The following is a 23,735-nucleotide window of genomic DNA, read 5'->3' on the forward strand; positions in this document are numbered from 1 at the left end:
AATTCTAGCATGAACTGAATTGCAGTGCTTTGTCAACATTACTGCATTTCTGGATAAACTTGCCAGAGGGTTAAAGACTCTAGCTTGAGCCCGCAGCCAAAGGTTAGGTTTGTCAGAAGTGGGATTCGAACCCACGCCTCCAGGGGAGACTGCGACCTGAACGCAGCGCCTTAGACCGCTCGGCCATCTTGACATGACGGCCAGTGGTCAGCTGGCCACTTCCACCTACACGGAATGGCAGATAATCTAGAATCTAGGGCTTCACCGCTCACCCGAGTCAGAGCACATGCCTCGTTTGTACAGTTAGGCAGCGCGTCAGTCTCATAATCTGAAGGTCGTGAGTTCGAGCCTCACACGGGGCAGAATGGTTCTTTTTGATACACGGGACCGTGTAAATAAAGGAGCTGCTTTCTGTATTCCCTTTTATGTCTTTGTCCATTTCTTCATATGCACTGTAATTGAAATCCAGTGTTTTTTTAAGACTAATGTTGAACAAATGCAGTAATAGTATTACTCTCATATTCATGTCATATGTGTCAATGTTGTTACAATGTTTTGTTAAGGCTTATATCATTCTTTCATTCTAATGGCATGTCTTGTTAATGCTAATGTAATGTTTTACATGACATTCCTTGAATCTTGTGTCATGACACTCCACCCCATGCCCCCAAACCCATGACATTTCATTCCAAGAAATTTCCAAGAATCCTTGCCATGAAATTCTACTGCATCTACTGCATTCCTTGAATCTTGTGTCATGACACTCCACCCCATGCCCCCAAACCCATGACATTTCATTCCAAGAAATTTCCAAGAATCCTTGCCATGAAATTCTACTGCATCTTCTTCCGGTAAACATCACAACATGTCATTTCGTGAAATTCAGTTGAATCCGATTCAATCAACATGTCCATTTTTTCTGAAATGTCATGACTTGAAATTCCAAGTGCCATAGAATCCCATACATTGCACTAAAGTGTTACTATAAAGGTCATGTACTGCAGGTCAGTGTTACTTTAATGTTTGGTTTATTCTAGCATGAACTGAATTGCAGTGCTTTGTCAACATTACTGCATTTCTGGATAAACTTGCCAGAGGGTTAAAGACTCTAGCTTGAGCCCGCAGCCAAAGGTTAGGTTTGTCAGAAGTGGGATTCGAACCCACGCCTCCAGGGGAGACTGCGACCTGAACGCAGCGCCTTAGACCGCTCGGCCATCCTGACATGACGGCCAGTGGACAGCAGCATTTTTGCACCTACACGGAATGGCAGATGATCAAGAATCTAGGGCTTCACCGCTCACCCGAGTCAGAGCACATGCCTCGTTGGCGCAGTTAGGCAGCGCGTCAGTCTCATAATCTGAAGGTCGTGAGTTCGAGCCTCACACGGGGCAGAATGGTTCTTTTTGATACACGGGACCGTGTAAATAAAGGAGCTGCTTTCTGTATTCCCTTTTATGTCTTTGTCCATTTCTTCATATGCACTGTAATTGAAATCCAGTGTTTTTTTAAGACTAATGTTGAACAAATGCAGTAATAGTATTACTCTCATATTCATGTCATATGTGTCAATGTTGTTTCAATGTTTTGTTAAGGCTTATATCATTATTTCATTCTAATGGCATGTCTTGTTAATGCTAATGTAATGTTTTACATGACATTCCTTGAATCTTGTGTCATGACACTCCACCCCATGCCCCCAAACCCATGACATTTCATTCCAAGAAATTTCCAAGAATCCTTGCCATGAAATTCTACTGCATCTTCTTCCGGTAAACATCACAACATGTCATTTCGTGAAATTCAGTTGAATCCGATTCAATCAACATGTCCATTTTTTCTGAAATGTCATGACTTGAAATTCCAAGTGCCATAGAATCCCATACATTGCACTAAAGTGTTACTATAAAGGTCATGTACTGCAGGTCAGTGTTACTTTAATGTTTGGTTAATTCTAGCATGAACTGAATTGCAGTGCTTTGTCAACATTATTGCATTTCTGGATAAACTTGCCAGAGGGTTAAAGACTCTAGCTTGAGCCCGCAGCCAAAGGTTAGGTTTGTCAGAATTGGGATTCGAACCCACGCCTCCAGGGGAGACTGCGACCTGAACGCAGCGCCTTAGACCGCTCGGCCATCCTGACATGACGGCCAGTGGACAGCAGCATTTTTGCACCTACGCGGAATGGCAGATGATCTAGAATCTAGGCCTTCACCGCTCACCCGAGTCAGAGCACATGCCTCGTTGGCGCAGTTAGGCAGCGCGTCAGTCTCATAATCTGAAGGTCGTGAGTTCGAGCCTCACACGGGGCAGAATGGTGCTTTTTGATACACGGAACCGTGTAAATAAAGGAGCTGCTTTCTGTATTCCCTTTTATGCCTTTGTCCATTTCTTCATATGCACTGTAATTGAAATCCAGTGTTTTTTTAAGACTAATGTTGAACAAATGCAGTAATAGTATTACTCTCATATTCATGTCATATGTGTCAGTGTTGTTACAATGTTTTGTTAAGGCTTATATCATTCTTTCATTCTAATGGCATGTCTTGTTAATGCTAATGTAATGTTTTACATGACATTCCTTGAATCTTGTGTCATGACACTCCACCCCATGCCCCCAAACCCATGACATTTCATTCCAAGAAATTTCCAAGAATCCTTGCCATGAAATTCTACTGCATCTTCTTCCGGTAAACATCACAACATGTCATTTCGTGAAATTCAGTTGAATCCGATTCAATCAACATGTCCATTTTTTCTGAAATGTCATGACTTGAAATTCCAAGTGCCATAGAATCCCATACATTGCACTAAAGTGTTACTATAAAGGTCATGTACTGCAGGTCAGTGTTACTTTAATGTTTGGTTAATTCTAGCATAAACTGAATTGCAGTGCTTTGTCAACATTACTGCATTTCTGGATAAACTTGCCAGAGGGTTAAAGAACCTAGCTTGAGCCCGCAGCCAAAGGTTAGGTTTGTCAGAAGTGGGATTCGAACCCACGCCTCCATGGGAGACTGCGACCTGAACGCAGCGCCTTAGACCGCTCGGCCATCCTGACATGACGGCCAATGATGAGCAGCATTTTTCCACCTACACGGAATGGCAGGTGATTTAGAATCTAGGGGTCAACGCTCACCCGAGTCAGAGCACATGCCACGTTGGCGCAGTTAGGCAGCGCGTCAGTCTCATAATCTGAAGGTCGTGAGTCATTTCTTCATATGCACTGTATTTGAAATCCAGTGTTTTTTTAAGACTAATGTTGAACAAATGCAGTAATAGTATTACTCTCATATTCATGTCATATGCGTCAGTGTTGTTACAATGTTTTGTTAAGGCTTATATCATTCTTTCATTCTAATGGCATGTCTTGTTAATGCTAATGTAATGTTTTACATGACATTCCTTGAATCTTGTGTCATGACACTCCACCCCATGCCCCCAAGCCCATGACATTTCATTCCAAGAAATTTCCAAGAATCCTTGCCATGAAATTCTACTACATCTTCTTCCGGTAAACATCACAACATGTTATTTCGTGAAATTCAGTTGAATCCGATTCAATCAACATGTCCATTTTTTCTGAAATGTCATGACTTGAAATTCCAAGTGCCATAGAATCCCATACATTGCATTAAAGTGTTACTATAAAGGTCATGTACTGCAGGTCAGTGTTACTTTAATGTTTGGTTAATTCTAGCATGAACTGAATTGCAGTGCTTTGTCAACATTACTGCATTTCTGGATAAACTTGCCAGAGGGTTAAAGACTCTAGCTTGAGCCCGCAGCCAAAGGTTAGGTTTGTCAGAAGTGGGATTCGAACCCACGCCTCCAGGGGAGACTGCGACCTGAACGCAGCGCCTTAGACCGCTCGGCCATCCTGACATGATGGCCAGTGGTCAGCTGGCCACTTCCACCTACACGGAATGGCAGATGATCTAGAATCTAGGGCTTCACCGCTAACCCGAGTCAGAGCACATGCCTCGTTTGTACAGTTAGGCAGCGCGTCAGTCTCATAATCTGAAGGTCGTGAGTTCGAGCCTCACACGGGGCAGGATGGTTCTTTTTGATACACGGGACCGTGTAAATAAAGGAGCTGCTTTCTGTATTCCCTTTTATGTCTTTGTCCATTTCTTCATATGCACTGTAATTGAAATCCAGTGTTTTTTTAAGACTAATGTTGAACAAATGCAGTAATAGTATTACTCTCATATTCATGTCATATGTGTCAATGTTGTTACAATGTTTTGTTAAGGCTTATATCATTCTTTCATTCTAATGGCATGTCTTGTTAATGCTAATGTAATGTTTTACATGACATTCCTTGAATCTTGTGTCATGACACTCCACCCCATGCCCCCAAACCCATGACATTTCATTCCAAGAAATTTCCAAGAATCCTTGCCATGAAATTCTACTGCATCTACTGCATTCCTTGAATCTTGTGTCATGACACTCCACCCCATGCCCCCAAACCCATGACATTTCATTCCAAGAAATTTCCAAGAATCCTTGCCATGAAATTCTACTGCATCTTCTTCCGGTAAACATCACAACATGTCATTTCGTGAAATTCAGTTGAATCCGATTCAATCAACATGTCCATTTTTTCTGAAATGTCATGACTTGAAATTCCAAGTGCCATAGAATCCCATACATTGCACTAAAGTGTTACTATAAAGGTCATGTACTGCAGGTCAGTGTTACTTTAATGTTTGGTTTATTCTAGCATGAACTGAATTGCAGTGCTTTGTCAACATTACTGCATTTCTGGATAAACTTGCCAGAGGGTTAAAGACTCTAGCTTGAGCCCGCAGCCAAAGGTTAGGTTTGTCAGAAGTGGGATTCGAACCCACGCCTCCAGGGGAGACTGCGACCTGAACGCAGCGCCTTAGACCGCTCGGCCATCCTGACATGACGGCCAGTGGTCAGCTGGCCACTTCCACCTACACGGAATGGCAGATGATCTAGAATCTAGGGCTTCACCGCTCACCCGAGTCAGAGCACATGCCTCGTTGGCACAGTTAGGCAGCGCGTCAGTCTCATAATCTGAAGGTCGTGAGTTCGAGCCTCACACGGGGCAGAATGGTTCTTTTTGATACACGGGACCGTGTAAATAAAGGAGCTGCTTTCTGTATTCCCTTTTATGTCTTTGTCCATTTCTTCATATGCACTGTAATTGAAATCCAGTGTTTTTTTAAGACTAATGTTGAACAAATGCAGTAATAGTATTACTCTCATATTCATGTCATATGTGTCAATGTTGTTACAATGTTTTGTTAAGGCTTATATCATTCTTTCATTCTAATGGCATGTCTTGTTAATGCTAATGTAATGTTTTACATGACATTCCTTGAATCTTGTGTCATGACACTCCACCCCATGCCCCCAAACCCATGACATTTCATTCCAAGAAATTTCCAAGAATCCTTGCCATGAAATTCTACTGCATCTACTGCATTCCTTGAATCTTGTGTCATGACACTCCACCCCATGCCCCCAAACCCATGACATTTCATTCCAAGAAATTTCCAAGAATCCTTGCCATGAAATTCTACTGCATCTTCTTCCGGTAAACATCACAACATGTCATTTCGTGAAATTCAGTTGAATCCGATTCAATCAACGTCCATTTTTTCTGAAATGTCATGACTTGAAATTCCAAGTGCCATAGAATCCCATACATTGCACTAAAGTGTTACTATAAAGGTCATGTACTGCAGGTCAGTGTTACTTTAATGTTTGGTTAATTCTAGCATGAACTGAATTGCAGTGCTTTGTCAACATTATTGCATTTCTGGATAAACTTGCCAGAGGGTTAAAGACTCTAGCTTGAGCCCGCAGCCAAAGGTTAGGTTTGTCAGAAGTGGGATTCGAACCCACGCCTCCAGGGGAGACTGCGACCTGAACGCAGCGCCTTAGACCGCTCGGCCATCCTGACATGACGGCCAGTGGACAGCAGCATTTTTGCACCTACACGGAATGGCAGATGATCTAGAATCTAGGGCTTCACCGCTCACCCGAGTCAGAGCACATGCCTCGTTGGCGCAGTTAGGCAGCGCGTCAGTCTCATAATCTGAAGGTCGTGAGTTCGAGCCTCACACGGGGCAGAATGGTTCTTTTTGATACACGGGACCGTGTAAATAAAGGAGCTGCTTTCTGTATTCCCTTTTATGTCTTTGTCCATTTCTTCATATGCACTGTAATTGAAATCCAGTGTTTTTTTAAGACTAATGTTGAACAAATGCAGTAATAGTATTACTCTCATATTCATGTCATATGTGTCAATGTTGTTACAATGTTTTGTTAAGGCTTATATCATTCTTTCATTCTAATGGCATGTCTTGTTAATGCTAATGTAATGTTTTACATGACATTCCTTGAATCTTGTGTCATGACACTCCACCCCATGCCCCCAAACCCATGACATTTCATTCCAAGAAATTTCCAAGAATCCTTGCCATGAAATTCTACTGCATCTACTGCATTCCTTGAATCTTGTGTCATGACACTCCACCCCATGCCCCCAAACCCATGACATTTCATTCCAAGAAATTTCCAAGAATCCTTGCCATGAAATTCTACTGCATCTTCTTCCGGTAAACATCACAACATGTCATTTCGTGAAATTCAGTTGAATCCGATTCAATCAACATGTCCATTTTTTCTGAAATGTCATGACTTGAAATTCCAAGTGCCATAGAATCCCATACATTGCACTAAAGTGTTACTATAAAGGTCATGTACTGCAGGTCAGTGTTACTTTAATGTTTGGTTTATTCTAGCATGAACTGAATTGCAGTGCTTTGTCAACATTACTGCATTTCTGGATAAACTTGCCAGAGGGTTAAAGACTCTAGCTTGAGCCCGCAGCCAAAGGTTAGGTTTGTCAGAAGTGGGATTCGAACCCACGCCTCCAGGGGAGACTGCGACCTGAACGCAGCGCCTTAGACCGCTCGGCCATCCTGACATGACGGCCAGTGGTCAGCTGGCCACTTCCACCTACACGGAATGGCAGATGATCTAGAATCTAGGGCTTCACCGCTCACCCGAGTCAGAGCACATGCCTCGTTGGCACAGTTAGGCAGCGCGTCAGTCTCATAATCTGAAGGTCGTGAGTTCGAGCCTCACACGGGGCAGAATGGTTCTTTTTGATACACGGGACCGTGTAAATAAAGGAGCTGCTTTCTGTATTCCCTTTTATGTCTTTGTCCATTTCTTCATATGCACTGTAATTGAAATCCAGTGTTTTTTTAAGACTAATGTTGAACAAATGCAGTAATAGTATTACTCTCATATTCATGTCATATGTGTCAATGTTGTTACAATGTTTTGTTAAGGCTTATATCATTCTTTCATTCTAATGGCATGTCTTGTTAATGCTAATGTAATGTTTTACATGACATTCCTTGAATCTTGTGTCATGACACTCCACCCCATGCCCCCAAACCCATGACATTTCATTCCAAGAAATTTCCAAGAATCCTTGCCATGAAATTCTACTGCATCTACTGCATTCCTTGAATCTTGTGTCATGACACTCCACCCCATGCCCCCAAACCCATGACATTTCATTCCAAGAAATTTCCAAGAATCCTTGCCATGAAATTCTACTGCATCTTCTTCCGGTAAACATCACAACATGTCATTTCGTGAAATTCAGTTGAATCCGATTCAATCAACGTCCATTTTTTCTGAAATGTCATGACTTGAAATTCCAAGTGCCATAGAATCCCATACATTGCACTAAAGTGTTACTATAAAGGTCATGTACTGCAGGTCAGTGTTACTTTAATGTTTGGTTAATTCTAGCATGAACTGAATTGCAGTGCTTTGTCAACATTATTGCATTTCTGGATAAACTTGCCAGAGGGTTAAAGACTCTAGCTTGAGCCCGCAGCCAAAGGTTAGGTTTGTCAGAAGTGGGATTCGAACCCACGCCTCCAGGGGAGACTGCGACCTGAACGCAGCGCCTTAGACCGCTCGGCCATCCTGACATGACGGCCAGTGGACAGCAGCATTTTTGCACCTACACGGAATGGCAGATGATCTAGAATCTAGGGCTTCACCGCTCACCCGAGTCAGAGCACATGCCTCGTTGGCGCAGTTAGGCAGCGCGTCAGTCTCATAATCTGAAGGTCGTGAGTTCGAGCCTCACACGGGGCAGAATGGTTCTTTTTGATACACGGGACCGTGTAAATAAAGGAGCTGCTTTCTGTATTCCCTTTTATGTCTTTGTCCATTTCTTCATATGCACTGTAATTGAAATCCAGTGTTTTTTTAAGACTAATGTTGAACAAATGCAGTAATAGTATTACTCTCATATTCATGTCATATGCGTCAGTGTTGTTACAATGTTTTGTTAAGGCTTATATCATTCTTTCATTCTAATGGCATGTCTTGTTAATGCTAATGTAATGTTTTACATGACATTCCTTGAATCTTGTGTCATGACACTCCACCCCATGCCCCCAAGCCCATGACATTTCATTCCAAGAAATTTCCAAGAATCCTTGCCATGAAATTCTACTACATCTTCTTCCGGTAAACATCACAACATGTTATTTCGTGAAATTCAGTTGAATCCGATTCAATCAACATGTCCATTTTTTCTGAAATGTCATGACTTGAAATTCCAAGTGCCATAGAATCCCATACATTGCATTAAAGTGTTACTATAAAGGTCATGTACTGCAGGTCAGTGTTACTTTAATGTTTGGTTAATTCTAGCATGAACTGAATTGCAGTGCTTTGTCAACATTACTGCATTTCTGGATAAACTTGCCAGAGGGTTAAAGACTCTAGCTTGAGCCCGCAGCCAAAGGTTAGGTTTGTCAGAAGTGGGATTCGAACCCACGCCTCCAGGGGAGACTGCGACCTGAACGCAGCGCCTTAGACCGCTCGGCCATCCTGACATGATGGCCAGTGGTCAGCTGGCCACTTCCACCTACACGGAATGGCAGATGATCTAGAATCTAGGGCTTCACCGCTAACCCGAGTCAGAGCACATGCCTCGTTTGTACAGTTAGGCAGCGCGTCAGTCTCATAATCTGAAGGTCGTGAGTTCGAGCCTCACACGGGGCAGGATGGTTCTTTTTGATACACGGGACCGTGTAAATAAAGGAGCTGCTTTCTGTATTCCCTTTTATGTCTTTGTCCATTTCTTCATATGCACTGTAATTGAAATCCAGTGTTTTTTTAAGACTAATGTTGAACAAATGCAGTAATAGTATTACTCTCATATTCATGTCATATCTGTCAATGTTGTTACAATGTTTTGTTAAGGCTTATATCATTCTTTCATTCTAATGGCATGTCTTGTTAATGCTAATGTAATGTTTTACATGACATTCCTTGAATCTTGTGTCATGACACTCCACCCCATGCCCCCAAACCCATGACATTTCATTCCAAGAAATTTCCAAGAATCCTTGCCATGAAATTCTACTGCATCTACTGCATTCCTTGAATCTTGTGTCATGACACTCCACCCCATGCCCCCAAACCCATGACATTTCATTCCAAGAAATTTCCAAGAATCCTTGCCATGAAATTCTACTGCATCTTCTTCCGGTAAACATCACAACATGTCATTTCGTGAAATTCAGTTGAATCCGATTCAATCAACATGTCCATTTTTTCTGAAATGTCATGACTTGAAATTCCAAGTGCCATAGAATCCCATACATTGCACTAAAGTGTTACTATAAAGGTCATGTACTGCAGGTCAGTGTTACTTTAATGTTTGGTTTATTCTAGCATGAACTGAATTGCAGTGCTTTGTCAACATTACTGCATTTCTGGATAAACTTGCCAGAGGGTTAAAGACTCTAGCTTGAGCCCGCAGCCAAAGGTTAGGTTTGTCAGAAGTGGGATTCGAACCCACGCCTCCAGGGGAGACTGCGACCTGAACGCAGCGCCTTAGACCGCTCGGCCATCCTGACATGACGGCCAGTGGTCAGCTGGCCACTTCCACCTACACGGAATGGCAGATGATCTAGAATCTAGGGCTTCACCGCTCACCCGAGTCAGAGCACATGCCTCGTTGGCACAGTTAGGCAGCGCGTCAGTCTCATAATCTGAAGGTCGTGAGTTCGAGCCTCACACGGGGCAGAATGGTTCTTTTTGATACACGGGACCGTGTAAATAAAGGAGCTGCTTTCTGTATTCCCTTTTATGTCTTTGTCCATTTCTTCATATGCACTGTAATTGAAATCCAGTGTTTTTTTAAGACTAATGTTGAACAAATGCAGTAATAGTATTACTCTCATATTCATGTCATATGTGTCAATGTTGTTACAATGTTTTGTTAAGGCTTATATCATTCTTTCATTCTAATGGCATGTCTTGTTAATGCTAATGTAATGTTTTACATGACATTCCTTGAATCTTGTGTCATGACACTCCACCCCATGCCCCCAAACCCATGACATTTCATTCCAAGAAATTTCCAAGAATCCTTGCCATGAAATTCTACTGCATCTACTGCATTCCTTGAATCTTGTGTCATGACACTCCACCCCATGCCCCCAAACCCATGACATTTCATTCCAAGAAATTTCCAAGAATCCTTGCCATGAAATTCTACTGCATCTTCTTCCGGTAAACATCACAACATGTCATTTCGTGAAATTCAGTTGAATCCGATTCAATCAACGTCCATTTTTTCTGAAATGTCATGACTTGAAATTCCAAGTGCCATAGAATCCCATACATTGCACTAAAGTGTTACTATAAAGGTCATGTACTGCAGGTCAGTGTTACTTTAATGTTTGGTTAATTCTAGCATGAACTGAATTGCAGTGCTTTGTCAACATTATTGCATTTCTGGATAAACTTGCCAGAGGGTTAAAGACTCTAGCTTGAGCCCGCAGCCAAAGGTTAGGTTTGTCAGAAGTGGGATTCGAACCCACGCCTCCAGGGGAGACTGCGACCTGAACGCAGCGCCTTAGACCGCTCGGCCATCCTGACATGACGGCCAGTGGACAGCAGCATTTTTGCACCTACACGGAATGGCAGATGATCTAGAATCTAGGGCTTCACCGCTCACCCGAGTCAGAGCACATGCCTCGTTGGCGCAGTTAGGCAGCGCGTCAGTCTCATAATCTGAAGGTCGTGAGTTCGAGCCTCACACGGGGCAGAATGGTTCTTTTTGATACACGGGACCGTGTAAATAAAGGAGCTGCTTTCTGTATTCCCTTTTATGTCTTTGTCCATTTCTTCATATGCACTGTAATTGAAATCCAGTGTTTTTTTAAGACTAATGTTGAACAAATGCAGTAATAGTATGACTCTCATATTCATGTCATATGTGTCAATGTTGTTACAATGTTTTGTTAAGGCTTATATCATTCTTTCATTCTAATGGCATGTCTTGTTAATGCTAATGTAATGTTTTACATGACATTCCTTGAATCTTGTGTCATGACACTCCACCCCATGCCCCCAAACCCATGACATTTCATTCCAAGAAATTTCCAAGAATCCTTGCCATGAAATTCTACTGCATCTTCTTCCGGTAAACATCACAACATGTCATTTCGTGAAATTCAGTTGAATCCGATTCAATCAACATGTCCATTTTTTCTGAAATGTCATGACTTGAAATTCCAAGTGCCATAGAATCCCATACATTGCACTAAAGTGTTACTATAAAGGTCATGTACTGCAGGTCAGTGTTACTTTAATGTTTGGTTAATTCTAGCATGAACTGAATTGCAGTGCTTTGTCAACATTATTGCATTTCTGGATAAACTTGCCAGAGGGTTAAAGACTCTAGCTTGAGCCCGCAGCCAAAGGTTAGGTTTGTCAGAATTGGGATTCGAACCCACGCCTCCAGGGGAGACTGCGACCTGAACGCAGCGCCTTAGACCGCTCGGCCATCCTGACATGACGGCCAGTGGACAGCAGCATTTTTGCACCTACGCGGAATGGCAGATGATCTAGAATCTAGGCCTTCACCGCTCACCCGAGTCAGAGCACATGCCTCGTTGGCGCAGTTAGGCAGCGCGTCAGTCTCATAATCTGAAGGTCGTGAGTTCGAGCCTCACACGGGGCAGAATGGTGCTTTTTGATACACGGAACCGTGTAAATAAAGGAGCTGCTTTCTGTATTCCCTTTTATGCCTTTGTCCATTTCTTCATATGCACTGTAATTGAAATCCAGTGTTTTTTTAAGACTAATGTTGAACAAATGCAGTAATAGTATTACTCTCATATTCATGTCATATGTGTCAGTGTTGTTACAATGTTTTGTTAAGGCTTATATCATTCTTTCATTCTAATGGCATGTCTTGTTAATGCTAATGTAATGTTTTACATGACATTCCTTGAATCTTGTGTCATGACACTCCACCCCATGCCCCCAAACCCATGACATTTCATTCCAAGAAATTTCCAAGAATCCTTGCCATGAAATTCTACTGCATCTTCTTCCGGTAAACATCACAACATGTCATTTCGTGAAATTCAGTTGAATCCGATTCAATCAACATGTCCATTTTTTCTGAAATGTCATGACTTGAAATTCCAAGTGCCATAGAATCCCATACATTGCACTAAAGTGTTACTATAAAGGTCATGTACTGCAGGTCAGTGTTACTTTAATGTTTGGTTAATTCTAGCATGAACTGAATTGCAGTGCTTTGTCAACATTACTGCATTTCTGGATAAACTTGCCAGAGGGTTAAAGAACCTAGCTTGAGCCCGCAGCCAAAGGTTAGGTTTGTCAGAAGTGGGATTCGAACCCACGCCTCCATGGGAGACTGCGACCTGAACGCAGCGCCTTAGACCGCTCGGCCATCCTGACATGACGGCCAATGATGAGCAGCATTTTTCCAGCTACACGGAATGGCAGGTGATTTAGAATCTAGGGGTCAACGCTCACCCGAGTCAGAGCACATGCCACGTTGGCGCAGTTAGGCAGCGCGTCAGTCTCATAATCTGAAGGTCGTGAGTCATTTCTTCATATGCACTGTATTTGAAATCCAGTGTTTTTTTAAGACTAATGTTGAACAAATGCAGTAATAGTATTACTCTCATATTCATGTCATATGCGTCAGTGTTGTTACAATGTTTTGTTAAGGCTTATATCATTCTTTCATTCTAATGGCATGTCTTGTTAATGCTAATGTAATGTTTTACATGACATTCCTTGAATCTTGTGTCATGACACTCCACCCCATGCCCCCAAGCCCATGACATTTCATTCCAAGAAATTTCCAAGAATCCTTGCCATGAAATTCTACTACATCTTCTTCCGGTAAACATCACAACATGTTATTTCGTGAAATTCAGTTGAATCCGATTCAATCAACATGTCCATTTTTTCTGAAATGTCATGACTTGAAATTCCAAGTGCCATAGAATCCCATAGATTGCATTAAAGTGTTACTATAAAGGTCATGTACTGCAGGTCAGTGTTACTTTAATGTTTGGTTAATTCTAGCATGAACTGAATTGCAGTGCTTTGTCAACATTACTGCATTTCTGGATAAACTTGCCACAGGGTTAAAGACTCTAGCTTGAGCCCGCAGCCAAAGGTTAGGTTTGTCAGAAGTGGGATTCGAACCCACGCCTCCAGGGGAGACTGCGACCTGAACGCAGCGCCTTAGACCGCTCGGCCATCCTGACATGACGGCCAGTGGTCAGCTGGCCACTTCCACCTACACGGAATGGCAGATGATCTAGAATCTAGGGCTTCACCGCTCACCCGAGTCAGAGCACATGCCTCGTTTGTACAGTTAGGCAGCGCGTCAGTCTCATAATCTGAAGGTCGTGAGTTCGAGCCTCACACGGGGCAGAATGGTTCTTTTTGATACACGGGACCGTGTAAATAAAGGAGCTGCTTTCTGTATTCCCTTTTATGTCTTTGTCCATTTCTTCATATGCACTGTAATTGAAATCCAGTGTTTTTTTAAGACTAATGTTGAACAAATGCAGTAATAGTATTACTCTCATATTCATGTCATATGTGTCAATGTTGTTACAATGTTTTGTTAAGGCTTATATCATTCTTTCATTCTAATGGCATGTCTTGTTAATGCTAATGTAATGTTTTACATGACATTCCTTGAATCTTGTGTCATGACACTCCACCCCATGCCCCCAAACCCATGACATTTCATTCCAAGAAATTTCCAAGAATCCTTGCCATGAAATTCTACTGCATCTACTGCATTCCTTGAATCTTGTGTCATGACACTCCACCCCATGCCCCCAAACCCATGACATTTCATTCCAAGAAATTTCCAAGAATCCTTGCCATGAAATTCTACTGCATCTTCTTCCGGTAAACATCACAACATGTCATTTCGTGAAATTCAGTTGAATCCGATTCAATCAACATGTCCATTTTTTCTGAAATGTCATGACTTGAAATTCCAAGTGCCATAGAATCCCATACATTGCACTAAAGTGTTACTATAAAGGTCATGTACTGCAGGTCAGTGTTACTTTAATGTTTGGTTTATTCTAGCATGAACTGAATTGCAGTGCTTTGTCAACATTACTGCATTTCTGGATAAACTTGCCAGAGGGTTAAAGACTCTAGCTTGAGCCCGCAGCCAAAGGTTAGGTTTGTCAGAAGTGGGATTCGAACCCACGCCTCCAGGGGAGACTGCGACCTGAACGCAGCGCCTTAGACCGCTCGGCCATCCTGACATGACGGCCAGTGGTCAGCTGGCCACTTCCACATACACGGAATGGCAGATGATCTAGAATCTAGGCCTTCACCGCTCACCCGAGTCAGAGCACATGCCTCGTTGGCGCAGTTAGGCAGCGCGTCAGTCTCATAATCTGAAGGTCGTGAGTTCGAGCCTCACACGGGGCAGAATGGTGCTTTTTGATACACGGAACCGTGTAAATAAAGGAGCTGCTTTCTGTATTCCCTTTTATGCCTTTGTCCATTTCTTCATATGCACTGTAATTGAAATCCAGTGTTTTTTTAAGACTAATGTTGAACAAATGCAGTAATAGTATTACTCTCATATTCATGTCATATGTGTCAGTGTTGTTACAATGTTTTGTTAAGGCTTATATCATTCTTTCATTCTAATGGCATGTCTTGTTAATGCTAATGTAATGTTTTACATGACATTCCTTGAATCTTGTGTCATGACACTCCACCCCATGCCCCCAAACCCATGACATTTCATTCCAAGAAATTTCCAAGAATCCTTGCCATGAAATTCTACTGCATCTTCTTCCGGTAAACATCACAACATGTCATTTCGTGAAATTCAGTTGAATCCGATTCAATCAACATGTCCATTTTTTCTGAAATGTCATGACTTGAAATTCCAAGTGCCATAGAATCCCATACATTGCACTAAAGTGTTACTATAAAGGTCATGTACTGCAGGTCAGTGTTACTTTAATGTTTGGTTAATTCTAGCATGAACTGAATTGCAGTGCTTTGTCAACATTACTGCATTTCTGGATAAACTTGCCAGAGGGTTAAAGAACCTAGCTTGAGCCCGCAGCCAAAGGTTAGGTTTGTCAGAAGTGGGATTCGAACCCACGCCTCCATGGGAGACTGCGACCTGAACGCAGCGCCTTAGACCGCTCGGCCATCCTGACATGACGGCCAATGATGAGCAGCATTTTTCCAGCTACACGGAATGGCAGGTGATTTAGAATCTAGGGGTCAACGCTCACCCGAGTCAGAGCACATGCCACGTTGGCGCAGTTAGGCAGCGCGTCAGTCTCATAATCTGAAGGTCGTGAGTCATTTCTTCATATGCACTGTATTTGAAATCCAGTGTTTTTTTAAGACTAATGTTGAACAAATGCAGTAATAGTATTACTCTCATATTCATGTCATATGCGTCAGTGTTGTTACAATGTTTTGTTAAGGCTTATATCATTCTTTCATTCTAATGGCATGTCTTGTTAATGCTAATGTAATGTTTTACATGACATTCCTTGAATCTTGTGTCATGACACTCCACCCCATGCCCCCAAGCCCATGACATTTCATTCCAAGAAATTTCCAAGAATCCTTGCCATGAAATTCTACTACATCTTCTTCCGGTAAACATCACAACATGTTATTTCGTGAAATTCAGTTGAATCCGATTCAATCAACATGTCCATTTTTTCTGAAATGTCATGACTTGAAATTCCAAGTGCCATAGAATCCCATACATTGCATTAAAGTGTTACTATAAAGGTCATGTACTGCAGGTCAGTGTTACTTTAATGTTTGGTTAATTCTAGCATGAACTGAATTGCAGTGCTTTGTCAACATTACTGCATTTCTGGATAAACTTGCCAGAGGGTTAAAGACTCTAGCTTGAGCCCGCAGCCAAAGGTTAGGTTTGTCAGAAGTGGGATTCGAACCCACGCCTCCAGGGGAGACTGCGACCTGAACGCAGCGCCTTAGACCGCTCGGCCATCCTGACATGACGGCCAGTGGTCAGCTGGCCACTTCCACCTACACGGAATGGCAGATGATCTAGAATCTAGGGCTTCACCGCTCACCCGAGTCAGAGCACATGCCTCGTTTGTACAGTTAGGCAGCGCGTCAGTCTCATAATCTGAAGGTCGTGAGTTCGAGCCTCACACGGGGCAGAATGGTTCTTTTTGATACACGGGACCGTGTAAATAAAGGAGCTGCTTTCTGTATTCCCTTTTATGTCTTTGTCCATTTCTTCATATGCACTGTAATTGAAATCCAGTGTTTTTTTAAGACTAATGTTGAACAAATGCAGTAATAGTATTACTCTCATATTCATGTCATATGTGTCAATGTTGTTACAATGTTTTGTTAAGGCTTATATCATTCTTTCATTCTAATGGCATGTCTTGTTAATGCTAATGTAATGTTTTACATGACATTCCTTGAATCTTGTGTCATGACACTCCACCCCATGCCCCCAAACCCATGACATTTCATTCCAAGAAATTTCCAAGAATCCTTGCCATGAAATTCTACTGCATCTACTGCATTCCTTGAATCTTGTGTCATGACACTCCACCCCATGCCCCCAAACCCATGACATTTCATTCCAAGAAATTTCCAAGAATCCTTGCCATGAAATTCTACTGCATCTTCTTCCGGTAAACATCACAACATGTCATTTCGTGAAATTCAGTTGAATCCGATTCAATCAACATGTCCATTTTTTCTGAAATGTCATGACTTGAAATTCCAAGTGCCATAGAATCCCATACATTGCACTAAAGTGTTACTATAAAGGTCATGTACTGCAGGTCAGTGTTACTTTAATGTTTGGTTTATTCTAGCATGAACTGAATTGCAGTGCTTTGTCAACATTACTGCATTTCTGGATAAACTTGCCAGAGGGTTAAAGACTCTAGCTTGAGCCCGCAGCCAAAGGTTAGGTTTGTCAGAAGTGGGATTCGAACCCACGCCTCCAGGGGAGACTGCGACCTGAACGCAGCGCCTTAGACCGCTCGGCCATCCTGACATGACGGCCAGTGGTCAGCTGGCCACTTCCACCTACACGGAATGGCAGATGATCTAGAATCTAGGCCTTCACCGCTCACCCGAGTCAGAGCACATGCCTCGTTGGCGCAGTTAGGCAGCGCGTCAGTCTCATAATCTGAAGGTCGTGAGTTCGAGCCTCACACGGGGCAGAATGGTGCTTTTTGATACACGGAACCGTGTAAATAAAGGAGCTGCTTTCTGTATTCCCTTTTATGCCTTTGTCCATTTCTTCATATGCACTGTAATTGAAATCCAGTGTTTTTTTAAGACTAATGTTGAACAAATGCAGTAATAGTATTACTCTCATATTCATGTCATATGTGTCAGTGTTGTTACAATGTTTTGTTAAGGCTTATATCATTCTTTCATTCTAATGGCATGTCTTGTTAATGCTAATGTAATGTTTTACATGACATTCCTTGAATCTTGTGTCATGACACTCCACCCCATGCCCCCAAACCCATGACATTTCATTCCAAGAAATTTCCAAGAATCCTTGCCATGAAATTCTACTGCATCTTCTTCCGGTAAACATCACAACATGTCATTTCGTGAAATTCAGTTGAATCCGATTCAATCAACATGTCCATTTTTTCTGAAATGTCATGACTTGAAATTCCAAGTGCCATAGAATCCCATACATTGCACTAAAGTGTTACTATAAAGGTCATGTACTGCAGGTCAGTGTTACTTTAATGTTTGGTTAATTCTAGCATGAACTGAATTGCAGTGCTTTGTCAACATTACTGCATTTCTGGATAAACTTGCCAGAGGGTTAAAGAACCTAGCTTGAGCCCGCAGCCAAAGGTTAGGTTTGTCAGAAGTGGGATTCGAACCCACGCCTCCATGGGAGACTGCGACCTGAACGCAGCGCCTTAGACCGCTCGGCCATCCTGACATGACGGCCAATGATGAGCAGCATTTTTCCAGCTACACGGAATGGCAGGTGATTTAGAATCTAGGGGTCAACGCTCACCCGAGTCAGAGCACATGCCACGTTGGCGCAGTTAGGCAGCGCGTCAGTCTCATAATCTGAAGGTCGTGAGTCATTTCTTCATATGCACTGTATTTGAAATCCAGTGTTTTTTTAAGACTAATGTTGAACAAATGCAGTAATAGTATTACTCTCATATTCATGTCATATGCGTCAGTGTTGTTACAATGTTTTGTTAAGGCTTATATCATTCTTTCATTCTAATGGCATGTCTTGTTAATGCTAATGTAATGTTTTACATGACATTCCTTGAATCTTGTGTCATGACACTCCACCCCATGCCCCCAAGCCCATGACATTTCATTCCAAGAAATTTACAAGAATCCTTGCCATGAAATTCTACTACATCTTCTTCCGGTAAACATCACAACATGTTATTTCGTGAAATTCAGTTGAATCCGATTCAATCAACATGTCCATTTTTTCTGAAATGTCATGACTTGAAATTCCAAGTGCCATAGAATCCCATACATTGCATTAAAGTGTTACTATAAAGGTCATGTACTGCAGGTCAGTGTTACTTTAATGTTTGGTTAATTCTAGCATGAACTGAATTGCAGTGCTTTGTCAACATTACTGCATTTCTGGATAAACTTGCCAGAGGGTTAAAGACTCTAGCTTGAGCCCGCAGCCAAAGGTTAGGTTTGTCAGAAGTGGGATTCGAACCCACGCCTCCAGGGGAGACTGCGACCTGAACGCAGCGCCTTAGACCGCTCGGCCATCCTGACATGACGGCCAGTGGTCAGCTGGCCACTTCCACCTACACGGAATGGCAGATGATCTAGAATCTAGGGCTTCACCGCTCACCCGAGTCAGAGCACATGCCTCGTTTGTACAGTTAGGCAGCGCGTCAGTCTCATAATCTGAAGGTCGTGAGTTCGAGCCTCACACGGGGCAGAATGGTTCTTTTTGATACACGGGACCGTGTAAATAAAGGAGCTGCTTTCTGTATTCCCTTTTATGTCTTTGTCCATTTCTTCATATGCACTGTAATTGAAATCCAGTGTTTTTTTAAGACTAATGTTGAACAAATGCAGTAATAGTATTACTCTCATATTCATGTCATATGTGTCAATGTTGTTACAATGTTTTGTTAAGGCTTATATCATTCTTTCATTCTAATGGCATGTCTTGTTAATGCTAATGTAATGTTTTACATGACATTCCTTGAATCTTGTGTCATGACACTCCACCCCATGCCCCCAAACCCATGACATTTCATTCCAAGAAATTTCCAAGAATCCTTGCCATGAAATTCTACTGCATCTTCTTCCGGTAAACATCACAACATGTCATTTCGTGAAATTCAGTTGAATCCGATTCAATCAACATGTCCATTTTTTCTGAAATGTCATGACTTGAAATTCCAAGTGCCATAGAATCCCATACATTGCACTAAAGTGTTACTATAAAGGTCATGTACTGCAGGTCAGTGTTACTTTAATGTTTGGTTTATTCTAGCATGAACTGAATTGCAGTGCTTTGTCAACATTACTGCATTTCTGGATAAACTTGCCAGAGGGTTAAAGACTCTAGCTTGAGCCCGCAGCCAAAGGTTAGGTTTGTCAGAAGTGGGATTCGAACCCACGCCTCCAGGGGAGACTGCGACCTGAACGCAGCGCCTTAGACCGCTCGGCCATCCTGACATGACGGCCAGTGGTCAGCTGGCCACTTCCACCTACACGGAATGGCAGATGATCTAGAATCTAGGGCTTCACCGCTCACCCGAGTCAGAGCACATGCCTCGTTGGCACAGTTAGGCAGCGCGTCAGTCTCATAATCTGAAGGTCGTGAGTTCGAGCCTCACACGGGGCAGAATGGTTCTTTTTGATACACGGGACCGTGTAAATAAAGGAGCTGCTTTCTGTATTCCCTTTTATGTCTTTGTCCATTTCTTCATATGCACTGTAATTGAAATCCAGTGTTTTTTTAAGACTAATGTTGAACAAATGCAGTAATAGTATTACTCTCATATTCATGTCATATGTGTCAATGTTGTTACAATGTTTTGTTAAGGCTTATATCATTCTTTCATTCTAATGGCATGTCTTGTTAATGCTAATGTAATGTTTTACATGACATTCCTTGAATCTTGTGTCATGACACTCCACCCCATGCCCCCAAACCCATGACATTTCATTCCAAGAAATTTCCAAGAATCCTTGCCATGAAATTCTACTGCATCTACTGCATTCCTTGAATCTTGTGTCATGACACTCCACCCCATGCCCCCAAACCCATGACATTTCATTCCAAGAAATTTCCAAGAATCCTTGCCATGAAATTCTACTGCATCTTCTTCCGGTAAACATCACAACATGTCATTTCGTGAAATTCAGTTGAATCCGATTCAATCAACGTCCATTTTTTCTGAAATGTCATGACTTGAAATTCCAAGTGCCATAGAATCCCATACATTGCACTGCAGTGTTACTATAAAGGTCATGTACTGCAGGTCAGTGTTACTTTAATGTTTGGTTAATTCTAGCATGAACTGAATTGCAGTGCTTTGTCAACATTATTGCATTTCTGGATAAACTTGCCAGAGGGTTAAAGACTCTAGCTTGAGCCCGCAGCCAAAGGTTAGGTTTGTCAGAAGTGGGATTCGAACCCACGCCTCCAGGGGAGACTGCGACCTGAACGCAGCGCCTTAGACCGCTCGGCCATCCTGACATGACGGCCAGTGGACAGCAGCATTTTTGCACCTACACGGAATGGCAGATGATCTAGAATCTAGGGCTTCACCGCTCACCCGAGTCAGAGCACGTGCCTCGTTGGCGCAGTTAGGCAGCGCGTCAGTCTCATAATCTGAAGGTCGTGAGTTCGAGCCTCACACGGGGCAGAATGGTTCTTTTTGATACACGGGACCGTGTAAATAAAGGAGCTGCTTTCTGTATTCCCTTTTATGTCTTTGTCCATTTCTTCATATGCACTGTAATTGAAATCCAGTGTTTTTTTAAGACTAATGTTGAACAAATGCAGTAATAGTATTACTCTCATATTCATGTCATATGTGTCAATGTTGTTACAATGTTTTGTTAAGGCTTATATCATTCTTTCATTCTAATGGCATGTCTTGTAAATGCTAATGTAATGTTTTACATGACATTCCTTGAATCTTGTGTCATGACACTCCACCCCATGCCCCCAAACCCATGACATTTCATTCCAAGAAATTTCCAAGAATCCTTGCCATGAAATTCTACTGCATCTTCTTCCGGTAAACATCACAACATGTCATTTCGTGAAATTCAGTTGAATCCGATTCAATCAACATGTCCATTTTTTCTGAAATGTCATGACTTGAAATTCCAAGTGCCATAGAATCCCATACATTGCACTAAAGTGTTACTATAAAGGTCATGTACTGCAGGTCAGTGTTACTTTAATGTTTGGTTAATTCTAGCATGAACTGAATTGCAGTGCTTTGTCAACATTATTGCATTTCTGGATAAACTTGCCAGAGGGTTAAAGACTCTAGCTTGAGCCCGCAGCCAAAGGTTAGGTTTGTCAGAATTGGGATTCGAACCCACGCCTCCAGGGGAGACTGCGACCTGAACGCAGCGCCTTAGACCGCTCGGCCATCCTGACATGACGGCCAGTGGACAGCAGCATTTTTGCACCTACGCGGAATGGCAGATGAGCTAGAATCTAGGCCTTCACCGCTCACCCGAGTCAGAGCACATGCCTCGTTGGCGCAGTTAGGCAGCGCGTCAGTCTCATAATCTGAAGGTCGTGAGTTCGAGCCTCACACGGGGCAGAATGGTTCTTTTTGATACACGGGACCGTGTAAATAAAGGAGCTGCTTTCTGTATTCCCTTTTATGTCTTTGTCCATTTCTTCATATGCACTGTAATTGAAATCCAGTGTTTTTTTAAGACTAATGTTGAACAAATGCAGTAATAGTATTACTCTCATATTCATGTCATATGTGCTAATGTTGTTACAATGTTTTGTTAAGGCTTATATCATTCTTTCATTCTAATGGCATGTCTTGTTAATGCTAATGTAATGTTTTACATGACATTCCTTGAATCTTGTGTCATGACACTCCACCCCATGCCCCCAAACCCATGACATTTCATTCCAAGAAATTTCCAAGAATCCTTGCCATGAAATTCTACTGCATCTTCTTCCGGTAAACATCACAACATGTCATTTCGTGAAATTCAGTTGAATCCGATTCAATCAACATGTCAATTTTTTCTGAAATGTCAGTGTTACTTTAATGTTTGGTTAATTCTAGCATGAACTGAATTGCAGTGCTTTGTCAACATTACTGCATTTCTGGATAAACTTGCCAGAGGGTTAAAGAACCTAGCTTGAGCCCGCAGCCAAAGGTTAGGTTTGTCAGAAGTGGGATTTGAACCCACGCCTCCAGGGGAGACTGCGACCTGAACGCGCCAGCTGCCGAAGGATAGTCCGTCAAAATGGGGATAATGTTGAACAATGTTGAACGCCACAGCCAATCACGTCGACGCGCTATAACATTTGCAGCCAATTAGAGAGCGCCATTCTCGACATTATAACATTTGCAGCCAATCAGAGAGCGCCATTCTTGACTTTTTCCTTATCATTTTCGACATTTGACCAATCAGAGTACAAGGAAATGTCGATGGCACGTTTACGCTTAGCACCGCTAGGAGGAGGAGTCAGGAAGTTAGCCGAGTGTCAATCAAGTTGCCGAACTGAGCCGAAGGTGTACGAAGTAATGACATATCCTGAGGGGCGTGTCAGAGGTCAAAAAGTTCAGACGTCGAGCATCACTGTCACGGAGGTCAGGCATCATCATTTTAACGGAGGACTGCGAAACTTATTTTTCGGTAACTTTAACTGTATTTTCGGACAATGTAATTTTATATTTGTATATAATTGTATATATTATAATTGTAAATATCGTGTGTGCCTTTTTTAAAGAAATAATTTGTATTATAGTAGTTTTGTTCAAAACGATATAACCTAACCGTTAGCCCCCCAACAAAAAAATGTCTGGCAAAAAATCCCATAAAGCCATGTCAGATACTGACTGGATTGCAAGGCTAAAAAAGTTTGCCAGCACAGGAGTTTGGCCATCAAATGAGGGTAACAGGTCAGCTCCTCGACAGAAAAAGTGGCATGACGTGTACCAAAGGGTGAGTGTGCTTTTGTCACCTTTGCATGATGTAATAATTGTAATCCTAATCATTTAATTCAATGTCATCATTATTTATAGATATGTATGTAGATAATGTTGCAGGTATTTGAGATTTATGTTTATTTATGTACAAAAAAAAACCTTTTTTTTTGCACTGGG

At 42.2% G+C, this 23,735-nt stretch overlaps 38 non-coding genes across 38 annotated transcripts; 14 read left to right on the top strand and 24 right to left on the bottom strand.

Moving 5' to 3' along the window:
- Positions 1-110: 110 nt before the first annotated feature.
- On the bottom strand, positions 111-193 carry trnal-cag (transfer RNA leucine (anticodon CAG)). The gene has a single exon. It is a non-coding gene; the product is annotated as a tRNA-Leu (tRNA).
- Positions 194-1,139: 946 nt separating this feature from the next.
- Positions 1,140-1,222, bottom strand: trnal-cag (transfer RNA leucine (anticodon CAG)). Its single transcript has one exon. It is a non-coding gene; the product is annotated as a tRNA-Leu (tRNA).
- A 95-nt stretch (positions 1,223-1,317) lies between these two features.
- On the top strand, positions 1,318-1,391 carry trnam-cau (transfer RNA methionine (anticodon CAU)). Its single transcript has one exon. It is a non-coding gene; the product is annotated as a tRNA-Met (tRNA).
- A 666-nt stretch (positions 1,392-2,057) lies between these two features.
- Positions 2,058-2,140, bottom strand: trnal-cag (transfer RNA leucine (anticodon CAG)). The gene has a single exon. It is a non-coding gene; the product is annotated as a tRNA-Leu (tRNA).
- Positions 2,141-2,235: 95 nt separating this feature from the next.
- Positions 2,236-2,309, top strand: trnam-cau (transfer RNA methionine (anticodon CAU)). Its single transcript has one exon. It is a non-coding gene; the product is annotated as a tRNA-Met (tRNA).
- Positions 2,310-2,975: 666 nt separating this feature from the next.
- On the bottom strand, positions 2,976-3,058 carry trnal-cag (transfer RNA leucine (anticodon CAG)). Its single transcript has one exon. It is a non-coding gene; the product is annotated as a tRNA-Leu (tRNA).
- Positions 3,059-3,799: 741 nt separating this feature from the next.
- trnal-cag (transfer RNA leucine (anticodon CAG)) lies at positions 3,800-3,882 on the bottom strand. Its single transcript has one exon. It is a non-coding gene; the product is annotated as a tRNA-Leu (tRNA).
- A 946-nt stretch (positions 3,883-4,828) lies between these two features.
- Positions 4,829-4,911, bottom strand: trnal-cag (transfer RNA leucine (anticodon CAG)). The gene has a single exon. It is a non-coding gene; the product is annotated as a tRNA-Leu (tRNA).
- Positions 4,912-5,006: 95 nt separating this feature from the next.
- Positions 5,007-5,080, top strand: trnam-cau (transfer RNA methionine (anticodon CAU)). The gene has a single exon. It is a non-coding gene; the product is annotated as a tRNA-Met (tRNA).
- A 775-nt stretch (positions 5,081-5,855) lies between these two features.
- trnal-cag (transfer RNA leucine (anticodon CAG)) lies at positions 5,856-5,938 on the bottom strand. Its single transcript has one exon. It is a non-coding gene; the product is annotated as a tRNA-Leu (tRNA).
- Positions 5,939-6,033: 95 nt separating this feature from the next.
- On the top strand, positions 6,034-6,107 carry trnam-cau (transfer RNA methionine (anticodon CAU)). The gene has a single exon. It is a non-coding gene; the product is annotated as a tRNA-Met (tRNA).
- Positions 6,108-6,884: 777 nt separating this feature from the next.
- On the bottom strand, positions 6,885-6,967 carry trnal-cag (transfer RNA leucine (anticodon CAG)). The gene has a single exon. It is a non-coding gene; the product is annotated as a tRNA-Leu (tRNA).
- Positions 6,968-7,062: 95 nt separating this feature from the next.
- Positions 7,063-7,136, top strand: trnam-cau (transfer RNA methionine (anticodon CAU)). The gene has a single exon. It is a non-coding gene; the product is annotated as a tRNA-Met (tRNA).
- Positions 7,137-7,911: 775 nt separating this feature from the next.
- trnal-cag (transfer RNA leucine (anticodon CAG)) lies at positions 7,912-7,994 on the bottom strand. The gene has a single exon. It is a non-coding gene; the product is annotated as a tRNA-Leu (tRNA).
- A 95-nt stretch (positions 7,995-8,089) lies between these two features.
- On the top strand, positions 8,090-8,163 carry trnam-cau (transfer RNA methionine (anticodon CAU)). The gene has a single exon. It is a non-coding gene; the product is annotated as a tRNA-Met (tRNA).
- A 666-nt stretch (positions 8,164-8,829) lies between these two features.
- On the bottom strand, positions 8,830-8,912 carry trnal-cag (transfer RNA leucine (anticodon CAG)). The gene has a single exon. It is a non-coding gene; the product is annotated as a tRNA-Leu (tRNA).
- A 946-nt stretch (positions 8,913-9,858) lies between these two features.
- Positions 9,859-9,941, bottom strand: trnal-cag (transfer RNA leucine (anticodon CAG)). The gene has a single exon. It is a non-coding gene; the product is annotated as a tRNA-Leu (tRNA).
- A 95-nt stretch (positions 9,942-10,036) lies between these two features.
- trnam-cau (transfer RNA methionine (anticodon CAU)) lies at positions 10,037-10,110 on the top strand. Its single transcript has one exon. It is a non-coding gene; the product is annotated as a tRNA-Met (tRNA).
- A 775-nt stretch (positions 10,111-10,885) lies between these two features.
- trnal-cag (transfer RNA leucine (anticodon CAG)) lies at positions 10,886-10,968 on the bottom strand. Its single transcript has one exon. It is a non-coding gene; the product is annotated as a tRNA-Leu (tRNA).
- A 95-nt stretch (positions 10,969-11,063) lies between these two features.
- Positions 11,064-11,137, top strand: trnam-cau (transfer RNA methionine (anticodon CAU)). The gene has a single exon. It is a non-coding gene; the product is annotated as a tRNA-Met (tRNA).
- A 666-nt stretch (positions 11,138-11,803) lies between these two features.
- On the bottom strand, positions 11,804-11,886 carry trnal-cag (transfer RNA leucine (anticodon CAG)). The gene has a single exon. It is a non-coding gene; the product is annotated as a tRNA-Leu (tRNA).
- Positions 11,887-11,981: 95 nt separating this feature from the next.
- Positions 11,982-12,055, top strand: trnam-cau (transfer RNA methionine (anticodon CAU)). The gene has a single exon. It is a non-coding gene; the product is annotated as a tRNA-Met (tRNA).
- Positions 12,056-12,721: 666 nt separating this feature from the next.
- Positions 12,722-12,804, bottom strand: trnal-cag (transfer RNA leucine (anticodon CAG)). The gene has a single exon. It is a non-coding gene; the product is annotated as a tRNA-Leu (tRNA).
- Positions 12,805-13,545: 741 nt separating this feature from the next.
- Positions 13,546-13,628, bottom strand: trnal-cag (transfer RNA leucine (anticodon CAG)). Its single transcript has one exon. It is a non-coding gene; the product is annotated as a tRNA-Leu (tRNA).
- A 946-nt stretch (positions 13,629-14,574) lies between these two features.
- On the bottom strand, positions 14,575-14,657 carry trnal-cag (transfer RNA leucine (anticodon CAG)). Its single transcript has one exon. It is a non-coding gene; the product is annotated as a tRNA-Leu (tRNA).
- A 95-nt stretch (positions 14,658-14,752) lies between these two features.
- Positions 14,753-14,826, top strand: trnam-cau (transfer RNA methionine (anticodon CAU)). The gene has a single exon. It is a non-coding gene; the product is annotated as a tRNA-Met (tRNA).
- Positions 14,827-15,492: 666 nt separating this feature from the next.
- On the bottom strand, positions 15,493-15,575 carry trnal-cag (transfer RNA leucine (anticodon CAG)). The gene has a single exon. It is a non-coding gene; the product is annotated as a tRNA-Leu (tRNA).
- Positions 15,576-16,316: 741 nt separating this feature from the next.
- On the bottom strand, positions 16,317-16,399 carry trnal-cag (transfer RNA leucine (anticodon CAG)). Its single transcript has one exon. It is a non-coding gene; the product is annotated as a tRNA-Leu (tRNA).
- A 946-nt stretch (positions 16,400-17,345) lies between these two features.
- trnal-cag (transfer RNA leucine (anticodon CAG)) lies at positions 17,346-17,428 on the bottom strand. The gene has a single exon. It is a non-coding gene; the product is annotated as a tRNA-Leu (tRNA).
- A 95-nt stretch (positions 17,429-17,523) lies between these two features.
- On the top strand, positions 17,524-17,597 carry trnam-cau (transfer RNA methionine (anticodon CAU)). Its single transcript has one exon. It is a non-coding gene; the product is annotated as a tRNA-Met (tRNA).
- A 666-nt stretch (positions 17,598-18,263) lies between these two features.
- trnal-cag (transfer RNA leucine (anticodon CAG)) lies at positions 18,264-18,346 on the bottom strand. The gene has a single exon. It is a non-coding gene; the product is annotated as a tRNA-Leu (tRNA).
- Positions 18,347-19,087: 741 nt separating this feature from the next.
- trnal-cag (transfer RNA leucine (anticodon CAG)) lies at positions 19,088-19,170 on the bottom strand. The gene has a single exon. It is a non-coding gene; the product is annotated as a tRNA-Leu (tRNA).
- An 835-nt stretch (positions 19,171-20,005) lies between these two features.
- trnal-cag (transfer RNA leucine (anticodon CAG)) lies at positions 20,006-20,088 on the bottom strand. The gene has a single exon. It is a non-coding gene; the product is annotated as a tRNA-Leu (tRNA).
- A 95-nt stretch (positions 20,089-20,183) lies between these two features.
- Positions 20,184-20,257, top strand: trnam-cau (transfer RNA methionine (anticodon CAU)). Its single transcript has one exon. It is a non-coding gene; the product is annotated as a tRNA-Met (tRNA).
- Positions 20,258-21,032: 775 nt separating this feature from the next.
- Positions 21,033-21,115, bottom strand: trnal-cag (transfer RNA leucine (anticodon CAG)). The gene has a single exon. It is a non-coding gene; the product is annotated as a tRNA-Leu (tRNA).
- Positions 21,116-21,210: 95 nt separating this feature from the next.
- trnam-cau (transfer RNA methionine (anticodon CAU)) lies at positions 21,211-21,284 on the top strand. Its single transcript has one exon. It is a non-coding gene; the product is annotated as a tRNA-Met (tRNA).
- A 666-nt stretch (positions 21,285-21,950) lies between these two features.
- Positions 21,951-22,033, bottom strand: trnal-cag (transfer RNA leucine (anticodon CAG)). Its single transcript has one exon. It is a non-coding gene; the product is annotated as a tRNA-Leu (tRNA).
- Positions 22,034-22,128: 95 nt separating this feature from the next.
- trnam-cau (transfer RNA methionine (anticodon CAU)) lies at positions 22,129-22,202 on the top strand. Its single transcript has one exon. It is a non-coding gene; the product is annotated as a tRNA-Met (tRNA).
- The last annotated feature ends 1,533 nt before the right edge of the window (positions 22,203-23,735 follow it).

This window comes from Siphateles boraxobius, unplaced genomic scaffold (assembly GCF_051911475.1).
Source record: "Siphateles boraxobius isolate OS27281-9 unplaced genomic scaffold, OSU_SipBor_1 39, whole genome shotgun sequence".
Taxonomy (NCBI): domain Eukaryota; kingdom Metazoa; phylum Chordata; class Actinopteri; order Cypriniformes; family Leuciscidae; genus Siphateles; species Siphateles boraxobius.